Here is a 16,245-nt window from a genome sequence, read left to right as displayed (position 1 = left end):
TGTGTACTTTTATTGTGTAAACATATATTAAAAATTTCAATAAATTTATATAAACATGGTTGATAGGTTAGAAAAAACATCAACTTTATTTTCTAGTATTAAACTTTTAAGCAAAATTCACAATCGTAAAATTAGCTTTTCACCTCATATTTTTGTTTGATCTTGTTTGTTTCATGTTTTCCAATATTGTAATTTCTTTTAAGTGTGTTTTAAAGTTACTAAGAAATGTACATAAGTTTTGACAGCATTGTTGAATACTAAAATGTTTTTTGAAATATTGAGATGCACAATTTCTAAATGACTTTGTTTTGGTTGTGCAACTATTATTCATGTTTGCTTGTTCATCGTTTTGAGCTTTTACATTTCATATGTTTCTAACTGTACACGGTAACAGATTCAATGAATTATAAAACCTTATTACTTTTGAATCCTAAATGTTTATCTTGTTAATGTGTTATGTTGTTGCTGAATTTACAAGGAATAAAGTAAGTTTCACAATAATAAGTCTGAGTTAATTATTCCAGTAACAACTACAGTACCGTATTAAAAAATATAACACAAAATTTCACAGAAATATTGATAATAAATAATTTTCTTTTTAATATGCTCATCATATTTAGGTAATTCATTGTTGGCCTTACACCATTATCATGCACCAAGACAAAGTTTGTTCAAGCATCACAGTTGAGAAACTTTGAACAGCTAAAGTGAAAGTGATTTGACAACCTAAAGCATAACGACCTAGATGCAGAAAAGTTAATAAATCAAAGCTAGTATTATCAGTGTTATTCATACTGCTGTGGTATCATTTCACGGTATAGCTTGGCAGCTTTTATAAGTTTAAAGTGTTTGGGTTGACTTGATATTATAGAAGCTAACAAACAATCTGTACTTGTCAGAATGTCGTTTATTATGATTTGTATCTGCTTTTTTTTTTGTCTTCAAGGTAAGTGTTTGTTTTAAAAGAGGACATTTTTGTATGCCTTATATGTTTAATTATAACAATAAATAGTGAATTTTTTCAAAAGTCATATAAGGTAATTTTACAACAAAATAATGAATTATGAGCCAAAAATGTTGAGTAGATCGACATCATTTTGATTATTAAGACGTTTCGATACAAGCTTGTATCATCTTCAGTTAATGATGACAATCTACTCCGCCTTTTTGGCTTTGCAATTTATTATCAAGCTACATTACAGATCCGTGCATAGTGTACCTAATTTAAACAAGATTTTACAAGCTTTTATTTATGTTTTGTCTTATTTAGTTAATTCGTTGGTTGTCAAAAGCTAACTACTATTATCAACTAGTTCAAAGTGTAATGAAAACTAATTAAATAAAACTATTTGTAGGCTGTTGACATTTATATTTTCTTAAGATGCCATTGCTCAGCAAAACATGACGTTTGCCACAATCCCAGAAAATCAAACAACGTGGGCGACAAATTATGCTCCATTGCAAGTCCGGGCAAATGTATCTTTTGAGCATATAACTCAGTGTTGGATGTACTTTGGCAGTGACACAGCAGTGGTTTTTAACCAAAGCTTTGTAGGAATACATTCTGGATACCAAGCTCAATATGAGCATAAGGCGGACAGTATTGCAATGATAGTCACATCGCAAGATCCTGTGAAAAGCAGTTTTAATACCACTTTGCAATGCTTGAACAATTTGTCAAACTATGACAGATTGCAGCTGTTGATTCTAATTAAAGGTATTGGAAAATATTTGATGAATTTTTTTAAACAGACACACCTAAAAGAGTAAGCACTTATGACTATATTGAGCAGTAGGTTATTCTTTTTAATTTTCTAGCAATAAATTAGTATCGTTTCTCCAGAAAATATTTAAAATATCAAACCTATATTTAATACTATAAAAGTGAACACATTTTTGGTTTATCACAATAAGATTGCCCACTTGTTAAAAATAGTTTAAAGGTGCACAACATGAGAGTCTGTATTTATGTTTTATCAATAAAAGATCTTACATTGGTTTTGCAGACTGCCCAACCGTTTTACCTGGCAATTTAAAAGTGAACTTCAGTGTAAAAGCGGATTTCCAAAGATTAGGCGACTTTGAGTGTTTTGACACAAACGCGGAACTTTTCCATTCCTCTGGAAACTTATTAACAACAACTTCAACTGTTTGTCAATCTGATGCTACTTGGAAAAACCAGGACAATGTTCAATGTTGGAAAGGTTTGACATTTTCACATAGACTCATTTTTATTTAAATTTATAACTGTTATGTGTTGGCTGAAACATTCATACATATAATAACAACTGTAGTCTAACCATTCAGAAAGTGTCCTTTTGTATCAATGCCAATGGCTTTTAACCATAATCCAGTGGTTCTCAAACTGTGCGATGCATCATTTTAATTTTTTAAATGGCGTCACACAATGATTGCATTTTCTATCTAAGCTTAATTGCAGCATTAAGTTCCTCATATATTATTATCCACTTCGAACTTATTGTTACAAGAAAACTGGGGCAATTGATTAATTATGGTTCAATGACACAAACAAATAAATATATTGGCTTTGGTGTAAAAATTTAGATGAAACTTAATCAAGTTCTGATTGCTGGGTGCATTGCAAAACCTAACAAACTTTAACAAAGGCGTTGCAAGTAAGAGTTTGAGAACCACCGCCTTAACTAATTGACTAATTCACAGATTATTTTTTTAGTTTCTGTTAAAAATTTTATGTGTTTTAGCTGCTGTTGTGACATTGAATGGTGTTTTGCAAGTCATGGATGGTGAAACCTTGTCACTTTACTGTCTATATGCAGATGAAGGTTTTCCTGAAGGTTTAAAATCAACTTTTTTTGTTGGAAATCAAAATCAAACAATAGACAAGGTAGCTTACTATAAATTACAAGTTATTTTGCAAATATTATTCGAGAAATTGACAATAGGATTTATAAAAAAATGCAAATAAATAGTTTATAAACATATGATATAAAAATTACATGAAAAACGACAACTGGTTTATTACAACATATGCAAACCTATAACAAAAAATATACATATCAATTATATTATTAATGTTATGTTTGTATGTTTTACAAATTTAAAGTGTTTGCAGAAAAAAAGTTTTTCACTTCTTAATGAACGAGAACTTTTATTATTTAAAAACACTATTGAAAAAAAACATGCAATGACTAAACTCAAATAAAAATATAATAATAAAAGCTTTATTGCAGAACCAAAACTACACACAAAATGTTACTTGGGAAGATAACAACAAAGAAGTTTATTGCCAAGCACAGACTCCATTCACTCAACATTTTCCTGAGAGTGGAAAATCCTTGGTTAAAACAATTAATGTCATGTGTAAGTATTTTATTGTTCATCACAATAAGTAATTTTTTTCACAGAGAAACATAAACCAAATCCTTGTTAGCTTTAACTGTTTTGATAAACAGGCTTGCTTTCAAATTTTAATTTAACATTCTTAAACATATTCAGTAAATTCCAAATATTTTTGATATTCTTGTTATACCAAAGGGTTGACAAAAGGTGATATGCTTGTATGTTAAAAAGATAATGCTTTTAAAGCAGTGGTTTTCAACCTGTGGTACGTGCACCGCTATTGGTACGTGGAAGCTTTTCAGGTGGTATGGCAGCAGCTTTTGGATGTTAAGCAGTATTGGAAAATTATTGAAAATAAAATATGCTGTCAGAAGTTACATAGTTAAATTCTTATTGTGTTACAATAAATTGACTGATAACCCAAAATGTGAAACTGGCTCTGGTGTCAAGTCATTTTACATCAATTTTTTCGTCTTTAATTGAACTTAGTAATTTAATTAAAATGCCCCCAAAAAAGGTTGAAAACTACGGAACAGTTAAATTTTAATCAATATTTTTCATATTAATTGGGCGATTTTATTTTCATGCATCCAGATGCACCCATTGTTGTTTCACTTGAGCGAGTCATTTGTGAATGGCATGTTAATATGACTGGACTTTGTTTGGTGTCGTTTCACTCAAACCCAAAGGTTGATCAAGCTCTTCTTTTCACTAATGGTGAGATTCATGAAACACAAGTTTTTTGTCAGTTACATTTAAAAAATAATAAAATAGCATGACAATGCCATAATAACTTATATTTTAGGCTCAGTTCCTGTTTTAAGTGAGGCAAAAACCAACATGTCAGAAATCCAGGATGAACAGACATTTCATTTTCTGAAAGAAAAGGTTTGTAAATTAATAAATAGTGCATAAAAATAAATGTTTTAAGTAGAGATCCAATATCACTTTTTGGGACCGATAATGGATATTTTAGGTTTTCGCCAAGTGTTATTCGAAACCAACTTTTTTGTTATCTACCCAAGATACAGTGGTAATTAATTAATTTAAAATTTAATGCAAATTACTTTTTCTTTCTATTTTGTCATTTAATTATTATATTACATGCTAACTTTGCTTATATATGTTTAAAACCATAAAACTATAGTGAATCAGTCGGCCATTAAAATAAGCAAATGACAAATTAACAAAGTTCAAAAATTAGGAAAACCCTTTCTTTTAAATAAACCATATTTAATACTTTTATAGATTATAATTACTCCAACTTTATGTAACATAAATCATTTTAATGTGTCTTCCTGTACAGGTAACACCATCAGACAATGGAACATATACACTTGAAGTGGAATCATATACCTTTCCCGGCCAAAAACTAAGTTTAAACTTTGATATAATCGTACATGAGCCCCCACAAGTTATCCCAACCCCCGACTCATCTCAAATTATCCCATATATCATCGGGATTGCCGTCATTGGTGTCCTGATTATTGTTTCAGTAATTTTTAATGTATATTTGATCAGAACTAAACCTAAAAAAGTTAAACAGAAGAAGGACATTAAAGTCACAACACGTAAGAATTTTTTTATCAGTTCCTACAATATAAGGATACTTTATTTATTTAGAAATATACAAATGTTTTTCCTTGATAAATTTAATTTTCTTGAGTTGCTTGTTGCTCTGCCCTAAAAACTTTTTTTTTTTCAGTCCCAAACAACCCTGCTACAAAGACGGAAATGCAGACCCAGGTAATGCTTGCATATGTCTACTTTGTTGTTTATGTAACATGTATGAAAATATATCAGACTGCAAGATATATTTCTTTGGTGAAAAAATTCAAAAAACCCTTTAAAGTGTTTTAATCAAAACAGTATTTTTTTTTTCATCCTGACTTGATGAGAGTAAAAAGGCAATGTTTAACAGGCGATAGGCATGAATAATGTGCCTTAACCAGGTGCTATAAGATACTCTTTTAGGTGAAAAAAACTCTTAGGTGAAAAAAACAACAACTCTAAAGTATTTCAATTAAATCACCATTTGTTGTGTACCTACATCCTGACGCCCTATACCACAGCTTGGTGTGTAAAAAGCAATGCATATCATTCCACAAGCATGAATAATGTGCCTGCTTTACTTTCATATGACGGAAAGCATGCTGGGTCATGCCAACCTATTAGTTTATTATAGGGGTGGGCAGATCTATTCAATGGAAGAGCCATTTGCAGAAAATACAAGTACCAGTTACTATCATAGGAATGAAATTGCGTTAACATGCTGCTAACTAATTACATCTAGTGTTACATCATAAACAAAATTCTGGCCTAAATAAAGAAAATAAAAAGAGACAAACGTATATAAACTATACTTAGCCTTCACAATTTTTTTTTAAATATTCCAAAGAGCCACAAAAAACATGCTGACAAGCCACAGTTTGCCCACCCCTGGTTTATTATATATGCTTATATCGGAGGTACATGGTTTGTGTTCATTATTTTGTTTGCATCAGGGCTGTAAAGTTGGTTTAAAATAACATGAGTCAAATTCTGGATTAAGAAAATAATGTCACATACTATTTTGACTCTACAGCCCTATATTGCAACAGCCCATGTAACTAAAATAGGGAGGATATACAGCGACTCATACGGGTGTCATAAAATTATCCACCCACATTAAGTGGTTGGTAAATATTGCACCATATGCTATTCTACCAACGATTTAAAGTGTGCAGCTCTAATGGTTTCAAACTTGCTAATGCAAAATCACACTTCAGACTTGGGCTTTAGTTTTGTCACACGTCAGCTAAATAAGCTGTCCTCTTAAAGTCCAGGGTTGAAAATTCTGAGGCCAACTCCAACTCCACAGCCCTGGTTTATATATATGTTGGCATTAACCCTGACAAGGCGGGCTGTATGAATGTTGAAGCTTTTGGGTAAAAACACAATAGCCAGAAGAAGTGTTTTATGTGTAGATCAATTAATATTATATTGTTGCATTTAGGATCCTCTAAAAAGAAACGTAGAAGCGAGTGACGATATTTACGATGATAATGTGGCAGAAGAAGATGTTTATGATTCTGTTAAATAAATGTTGCAAAATTAAAAGCGACCATTAACTTCTTTGTGTATATTACTTTTGTTTGGGCTGTGAATTGTATAAAAGTTGTGTATTTGTAGAACAGCAGTGTACGCATTTTTACCAAAAAAATCAATTAATTTACAACGCAAATTTTACTAATAAATTTTTCTTAAAACCAACTGTAATATATTCTAACCAGAGTCGCTAGACAGTTAAAAACGCTTACTACAATTTTATTTTACAATATCTTTAAATCATGTCACACTCTCCCAATGCATTCTTTATGTAGTTATGAATCAAATAATGAAATGTGTGGATTTTGTCTGGAGGGTGTTTGATGCCAAGTAGCTTACATAAGATATTTACCAAAATCTGTGACATAGTTTGATTGAATAAGATGAAGTAAGTAATTAAATCTCCTGCTTTTAATTTTTTCTTTATGTAGGTTGCAACAAGTATGATGTTCATATAACAGTTGCATGTGCTAACAGGAAACAACATGTGGTGTTTTATTTCGTTTATGTTTTATTATGCATTTTTATTTTAGGGTAGTAAAAATTCTATAGATATCTACCTGGAAAGGTATTGAGATGTATTTCTCATCTAAATTCTAATCAAAACACTATAATAGCATTTGTAAAAATGATGATTGTGAACATATAGCTTTTTTTAAAAGGGTTTTAAATAAAATATTGGGTTTTACTTACAAACCAATTTTATGTTTTTAAAACTTAATATACACAATATACACATTAAAATAGCTATGAGTCTATTAAAGTGAGTTGGTAAAATTTTAAATAATTTTTTTATTTAATTAACAATGCTCACACTTTTATTTGAACATTGTCACAACAGGGTGAAGTTTATATTTCAATGCCATAATCCATTGACATAATGAGATATTAGTTAATTTTAATACTTTTGCCATTATCATGCTAATTAATTTTTAACCTTGAATGGCCAATGATTTTAAGGGCAGCAGTAAAACAAACACCCAGAAATAAGCAAAGATTTAATTTATATTACATACACAATAATCAATTAAAGGAAAATAGTACAGGTTTATTATAGTAAAGTGTCTGATGAATAATAGTTGTTAAATCAGTGTCATAGATATTTATTTTGAATTATAATGCTTTGACTTCCACGAACAGAAAGAAGTTTAACGACCTATATTTTATGACCTTGGTAGGAAAGGTAATACAAACCTGATGTATATTCACTGCTTGAATGGCTTTCTACAACACTGGTGCAAATTTCAATGCACTGAAGTTAGTTTTCAGAAATTAAAAAGTTATTTATAATAGTGAAGGGTTAATGATGAGTTATTTGATTTTATGGTTTCTTTGTTCGGTCTTGTATGTTAAGCGTGAGTACCAATTTTAAGTGCTTTAATTGTTTTTTTCCTTCAAACAGAAAATTATTATAAATTGCAAGAAGATTTTTAACAGTTAATATTGCGTTAATTGATGTTTTGTGATACTAGCAAAATATTTTTTATTCAAATTTGGTGAGAACTTGACTGTGTTTATTTATTGTAAGAATATTAAATTACAAAAAATACAGCAAAATAAACACCATTATTTCCATTGTCAATAAATTGGTACAAAAATATTGTTTTAGAATCCCTTGCACAACCAAACATGACATTGTCTACGATTCCTGAAAACCAAATGACAAAAAATTACGCTGGATTGCAAGCAATAGCCGATGTTTCATTTAAACACATCAGATACTGCTGGATCTACTTTGATGGATATACATCAGTTTACTTCTCTGATGATGGACGTGTAAATGTATATTCAGGATTTCAAGCCCAGTATGAGTACATTAGTAATGGCACAGCAATTAAAATGGTGGTCACAACATCAAGGAAATACCAAAGTGATATAAGTGTGTTGTTACGGTGCTACCCTTATTCTGGATCATATGAGGATTTGTTGTGGGTCATTTCTGTTGTGGGTATGCAATAATGTATCTGTAATTGTTTTTTTGGGGGGTGTTCTTTCAAAAACATTAACCTGTGATATTTGTCTTGCAGAATGTCCAACTACCTTACCTGGCAACATAGAAGTAAAGTTTAGTGGAATGGCAGATTACCTGCAAAAAGGCTATTTTCAATGTATTAATAGCGATGCAACTATTGTTGATTTAGAAGGAAACCTTTTGACATCTACTTCAACTGTTTGTCAATTTGATACTTCTTGGGAAAATCAAGAAAATGTTCAATGCATATATGGTTTGTAAATTAGGAAAATCAAGAAATTAAGTGACAATTAAACCAAATAAACAAATAAATATGATATATTTTCTTCTAAAATAAAGTATTATTAATTTTTTTATTCCACAACAGTAATTTGATATTTTATTACCATTTTGCATGTTTTTAGATGCACTTCCACAGAATTGGACACTGACAACAAATCAAACAAGTTGGGCAACAAATTACGCTGGAATTCAAGCCCAAGTTTTTGTTTCGTTTAAATACATCTATAGATGCTATCTTTATTTTGATCGGGTGCAGTCAGTTTATTTTCATTATGATGGCAGTGTTCATATGTATGCAAGCTTTCATGTTCAGCATGATTACTTAAGCAACCATGCTGCCATCACTATGCTTGTCACATCCCCATGGAAATATCAAAGTGATATCAGCATTTGGTTAGATTGCTATTATTCTGGATCATATGAAGATTTGTGGTTGCATATTACTGTTGAAGGTATTTTTTGCTTTTATAATGGCTGTGTAAGCAATTCTCTGACAAATCAATCAATTTTACAATCTTTCATTTATAATCTCTTAAACAGTTAAATAACTTCTAATTTAAAACCCAATAAACTACTATGATGATAATAGTTACTTTGCATTTACATTTACACACTTGAACACCAAACTTGGCTTACAATATGTAAAGTTAAATTATTTGAATTAAATCAATTGAGAGTTCAAGCATTGTAGAAAACCAAAAATTATAAATGGCCCTACATTGGCGACCTGTTTTTATACAAGTCATGTAGAACTTAGCAACTTTGAATAAATTTGTTGCAAAATATTGCAGCCACTATAAAGGTTTAATGAAAGATGCACACACATATGTTGTGATCTAGCCCTTCTTAAGCTGCTTTTTGACCAATGACTACAGCTTACGTATCATTAGTATACCGCAAAGCCATTGCAGACTCTACACCGAATCTGTCGATCAATGATGCAAGCAAGGCAGGATAAAAAAACAACTAGTCTGAATAATGACATGGTACAGTGGGTCCTCTTCAATATGAAGTTACTTGTACTAACATAATGTAGCAAGCATTGGCATATAGTTGTTTCTCAACTCGCTCCACTCTGAGCCTGTGTAGCTTAGTTCGTAGAACAACAGTCCCGGTATGACTGGAGGTCGTGAGTTCGAACCCCACTGCAGGGTAGTTGTATTTCTACCGTGCTTGCATCATTGACTGACAGTTTTGGCGAGTCTGCAATGGCTTTTGATTGTACTACAGTAAGCCCATACAATTTAAAATTTAAAGGTTACAATTTAAAGGTTGTGTTAATCATACTAAAGCTAAAATCATTATTTACAGACTGTCCATCGTTTTTACCTGGAAATGTGAAGGTGCACTTTGTTGAAAAAGCAGAATATCAGCAGTCAGGTAACTTTGAATGCATTGACAAAGATGCAAGGCTTTTTGATTCAGCTGGTAACATTCTAAATAATAACTCAACTACTTGTCAATCTGATGCTACTTGGGAAAATCAAGAAAACGTTCAATGCTGGAAAGGTTTGTTTAAGTAATGTTTGTCAATTTATTTGTAAACGTTGCAATTTAACTGCACTTAAATCCTGTATTCTATGGTTCACCAAATTTGTTTTTTTACATCAGTATTTTTATAATGATTATAGACAATGCTATTACTAACATTTAATGCAAGCAAAGTATGAAATAACTAAATTATTTTACATTTAATCGGTTCAGACTTGACCCAAACAATTTTTTGAAATAATATTTGTAGTTTTATACTTATACTACCACGCTTGTGTAAACAAATTTTGGTTCTAAAATATATTTGCAAAAATATTGTTTTATGTACTAAACTAAACATTTTTTTTTTGTTAGATGCATATAAACAGCAGATTACACCATTCCACACGATTCCGGAAAAGCAAACAATCTGGGCGACAAATTATGTTGGATTGCAAATTCAGGCAAATGTTTCGTTTGAGTCTATTGATGTTTGCTGGATTAACTTTGGTAGCAACAAAGCTGTTAAAATCCAAAACGATGGAAGGGTAACAATAAATCCTGGATACAAAGTTAAGCAAGATAACCATGGTTCTGGCATCGTAATTCTAGTCACTTCTGAAAATAAACTTCAAGATGATTTCAGCATCACTTTACAGTGCTACAACCATACTGGAATGTATGACACCCTTTATATGCCTATTCTCCCCCAAGGTAATTAAAAATATTTATATCCTTCTGGTAATTTAAATATATTAATATACTTAAAAATTTTGTATACCTTTACCATTGACTTTTGCTTCGTAACTCCAATTAAATCAATCTTGCAAGTAAGTTGTCATAAACGTCTGTGTTCCAATGGAATAGATTTCAGTAAAACAGGAATTAATTTAACTCAATTTTTACATATAAAAATGTTTTTTTATGATTTGTTTTTTGTTTATGGTATATTTAAACTTTGGTTCAACAAAGTCAGTTTATTTAGCTCGAGTTGGACAGAAAAAATCCTGTAGTCCTACTTCTGACATGCTTGCATAGCGGCAATTACAGGATCAGGCTGCACTGTAAATTGTAAAAGTAGCAAAAGGTGGAACACTTTCCAGCCACATTCTGTAAATAAGTTGTATGACACCTCTATATGTAGATTGTTGAGTCACGTCTGGACTCAGAAGTCAATGTATTTGGTTTCTACCTTATTTTCTAAATGGCTTGGACTAATTCATTTTCTAGGCTAAAGAGGCTTTATTTTCTAGGCTGAAAAGATCACAATTTTTGCTTGAGTTGTTTTAAACTGACTCTACACCATCTGGTACACACAATGTTTAAGACCGATATGATTAACTACATCCACTATGTGTTACAGATTGCCCGACATGGTTACCAACAGATTTAGTTGTAAATTTTACTGGAACAGCGGATCACCAACGCTCTGGTGACTTTGAGTGCTTTGACAAAAGTGCAGAGCTTTTTTATTTACCTGGAAACTTATTAACAACAACTTCAACAGTTTGTCAATCTGATGCTGCTTGGGAAAATCAGGAAAATGTTCAATGTTGGAAAGGTTTGAGATTCCTTTAATTACAATTATTTGGAGAGTTGTTAATTACAAAAGAGTAATACAAATGTGTATGTGTTTAGCTGCCTAGGTTGAATTAGTTGGAAATTTGCAATTTACAAATGAAGGAACTCTATCCCTCCAATGTATGTAAATAAACAATGGCTTTCCAGATGGAACATCATATTTGGTGTTTGTTGGAAATGAAAAATTTGAACTGGACAAGGTACTAAAATATTTAATCATTTTGATGTAATTATGGTAAATTCTCAATAATGACAAAAAGTAAAAAAAATGAGACAAATTAAGAATAGAAAAGCGAATACAGAATGTGTATCATTTTGAACTTCCCTTTTACTTAAAATGTTCAAACTATTACCTACTTCTTTTATGAGCTTTAATATTCTTACTTCGTTTTAGTTGCTACAACCTCCAACCATTATGCTCCAAAGTTTAAAAGAGTGACTTTATAACAATAATAAAATCTGGTGAAACTTATTAACTAGAAATCCGTGCAACTAGTTACTTTGTAGTAAATATAGTAAATGTGTGCAAATAGGCAAATTAATAACATTTTAAAAATATTTTTCACCTTTGATATCTTCTAGGGCCAAACCCACACACAAACTATTACTTGGGAGGACAACAACAAAGAAGTTTATTGCCAAGCACAGACTCCATTCACTCAACATTTCCCAGAAAGTGGAAAATCAAGGATTAAAACAATTGAATTTATGTGTGAGTGTTTGTCGTTAAGTATAAAATTTAGCTATTCATGAAAACATTTTTTTATTTAATTAAATTCCGTTTTTGCAGAATGTTGCTAAATTAGTTAATAAATGTTTCTAAATTGGCTGTTTCCATTAAGGGGCACAAGGTGCTATTTGGTCACCACAGTCATTCAGTATAACATGGACAGATGGCCACCACTTTTAAAATGCTAAGAAACCCTGATTTAGAACATTGTCTCATGTAGACTTGTTTTTATTTGATTTCATGTATTTTTTTATGTTATAGATGCACCTCGATTGCTTTCAACAGAGGAAATAGTCTGTGAATGGTTAACTGACAAACCTGGTATTTGTTTGTTAACATTCCGATCAAACCCAAGTGTTGATGGAGTTCAACTTCTTATTGATGGTACATTTGTGATTGTAATATTAATAGAAGTTTCAGTAATAAATTATTGACTTTTTTGTTACAAAAGCCTTATTATATTTCCAGGTGAAACACCAGTTTTAAGTGAAGCAGAAAACAATTTAACATCAGATGGGGATGAACAGATATTTCATTTCAGAAAACAAAAAGTTTGTGCGGTTTAAAAATCATTTCTTGATGAAATTAGTCATTTATTTGGAAAATACTTTTTCGTCAGGTAACTTCTTTGGACCACGGAAAGTACATCCTTGAATTAAAAACTTCCATGTTTGAAATGGTTGAAGTTAAATTTGATGTTATTGTGCACAAACCCACAGACGAAACCCCATATATTGTTGGTTTATCACTGATGGGTGCTCTGATTGTTATTTCTGCTGGTGTTAATGTCTATCTTGTTAAATTCAAACCTGAAACGAGCAAAGGGACACAAAAGATCAAAGTATCATGTAAGCAAACTTTTATCAAAATTGGTTTAAACAATTGTATATCTCATTGAAACGTTGTTTAAATAGTGTCTGTACAATTTTCTATGAACTTAAACTTATTTTTTTACTTAACAACAAATATTTGTCAATAAAAGCCCAAGCATTTTTTAGATTCAAACACCTATTCAGAAGGGACAACAAAACAATCACAGGTAATAATTTGAATATCTGGCTATAAATATATGTTAATAGCAATAACATAAATTCATTGTGAGGTATTTTTTTCATAGCTTCCTCAGGAGATTAACACAGAAAATGTATATGCTAATAACATAGAAGACAATCAAGAGATTTACGCTGATGTCATTTGATTGGATTATTTGGCTCAACATTAAACATCTCCTATATATAATCCAAATTTTGATTCCTTCTGTTTTGATCAAGGAGCCCAAACTTGTGATGCTTTCACTTTTGTGTATTTAATAATTTGTAGAGTTAAGCATTCGGTTGAAAGCATATTCAGTTATTATTGGTCCATAAGACTTCCTAAAGGTTGTATTGTTATCGCAGTTATGTATAAAGTGTGTATAAAAGTTTCACTTTTTGCTTACGTGAATTTTCAAGTCAAGCACTTGTTTGATTTCATTATTGTTTCATATACTTTAATAATGACATACATTTTTTCTTATCGTAAACTAATAAGTGTTTCACATTAATTTTTATCAACAGTTGTTCATCGATGCACATCATACATTTATATAATTTTGTATTTGCTTGTCCCATTAGCAACTATTTTATAATTAAGATTAAATCGTGAATTAAAACCGAAGAGTGCTAGCTGTGTTGCAATTGATTTATTTATTAGGTTCACAGTTGGCTTTGTGTGTCAGTCCCTGACGAAGGCTTGCCGGATAGTAAGCCGAAACGTTGGTAGAAAGTAATATATATTGTCAGAGGAACCTGTTTTAAATATACTATGCCTGGTAGCAACAGCATATTTATTTATAGGTTCACAGTTATTCAGTACTTTAACAGCTAACTGGCACAGAAGGTACATGCAATGTAGATTAAACATTTTAAAGTTTGTTCAATGTGCTATGGGTTATAAAGTTTTGCCCAATATGCATACAATCTTAAACTTAGTGTTTATATTACAATGTCTTGTAGCAGGGATTTAGAGTTGGTTTAAATAACCCGGCACCTGTATTCCACCCATTCACCTTTTTCAAATAAATATTCAGCAATCCACTCGTAGGGTTGTCAGAAAACTTATCCCCCATTACTAGTCGGAAAATATCTCACCCTAACCTTAGCACATTTAAACACACAATCTTAAAATTAGTGTTTATATCGCAATGTCTTGTAGCAGGGCTGCAGAGTTGGTTGAAATAACCCAGGTCCGACTCACAATCCGACTCCAGCCCAAAAAATGAACCCAAGTTTGCCTCCACATTGTGGTTCCAATTTTACAATTTACAATTTATGGCATTATAGGTTTTAAATTGGGGACCTTGTGTCAGGGCTGTGGAGTCGGTTTAAAAAAAAACAGAGTCTGACTCCCTAGTTCCGATTCCGGCCAAATGCGCGTTTCAAGTCCGGTCCTGACTCTACAGTCTGTATTCCGCCAATTTATGTCACTAATGTGGATATTCAGCAATCCACTTATATAATTCATTCACTCACAATACATGGTTAGAAAATATTCAACCATATGTTATTCCAACTTTGCATAAACACAAAGGACTAAGGTAGTTTTATGTAAAATAAATGCTTAATGTAAGTTAATAGATAAGTTAAATTATTAGTTGTGTTAAAGGTGAAATGTGTGATTAGCAAAACAGGGAATGTACCTAATTAAATAACCAGGTTGAATGGCTTGTACAGTTTCATTTGCCCTAAAAATGATGGCTTAGTGTTTCAATTAATCTTTATAGTGAACATTTTAGTTCATGATAGCTACCGTTGTAGACACTTTGTGAACCAGATTTTTCTACTGTAGTCTCAAACTTTTATATTCAGGCAGTTTTGAGGTAAAAGTTTTGTGCTTTGGCCTATATTACTTATACCTTTACTATTGGCCCATTTGGAAAGTTTGGCAGATCTTTACGAGATCTAACAGGTGCACGGCCGAAAAAATCAGGCTGACCGGGCGCAACTAAGCTAAAAATACAACTTGTTACTATAAGGTATGGGAAAATCTGTGTACCAGTATATTCATTTTTTCAGGTGTTAGACATTGCGGGTGCACTTGCCATTCTTCCCATACTGAGCTAGTGATGACTCTAATTTAAAAAATATAACTTTGCAGAATTTCTGACTTCGGAAATCTGATATATATTTGTTGTTAATTTATATAAAAACAGTTTTTTAGAATTTATTCCTAGAGCTCTAATACAGTGCTTCTCAACCTTTTTTCGCGAAGACAGTATGACAACTGAGCTTTGGCGACTCCAATTGGTTTTTCTTGTAAGCGAAATAAAAACTAACTTCTTGTAAGCGATCAAAAAATAGGCATTAGCATAAAGAATTTTGAAATTTAATAACTATTATTAGCATTATTTGTATTGCTTTCTTAATTTTCCTAATTTATTAATTTTTCTCTGAACCAATCTCAATTAGTTTAAACATGTGACTACTGCGGTCGGCGACCCAACCAAATCAAACAGCGACCCAATTTTGGGTCGCGACCCATAGGTTGAGAAGCACTGCTCTAATAGACCGCAATAAATTCCCTAATTTCACTCCGCAAAAGACTGTGGCAATTCAAGTTTTCCAAGTTCCCTTTAGGAACCCTACATCGGAATCAGATGGGTGAACAACAAATTGATTTTATATTTGGCATCGCAAAATAAAAACTTTTCGAACCACAACCTAAGCCAAGATTAAACAATTTTTTTGTTTCAGTTATCCAGGATGTCAATTCAAAACGAGCCAAAATGTTGTTACAACCTGCAGAATGATAAAGATCTGTTGTG

This window comes from Ascidiella aspersa, chromosome 1 (genome assembly GCF_963924565.1).
Source record: "Ascidiella aspersa chromosome 1, kaAscAspe10.2, whole genome shotgun sequence".
Taxonomy (NCBI): Eukaryota; Metazoa; Chordata; class Ascidiacea; order Phlebobranchia; family Ascidiidae; genus Ascidiella; species Ascidiella aspersa.
Note: the sequence above shows the minus strand (reverse complement) of the source record.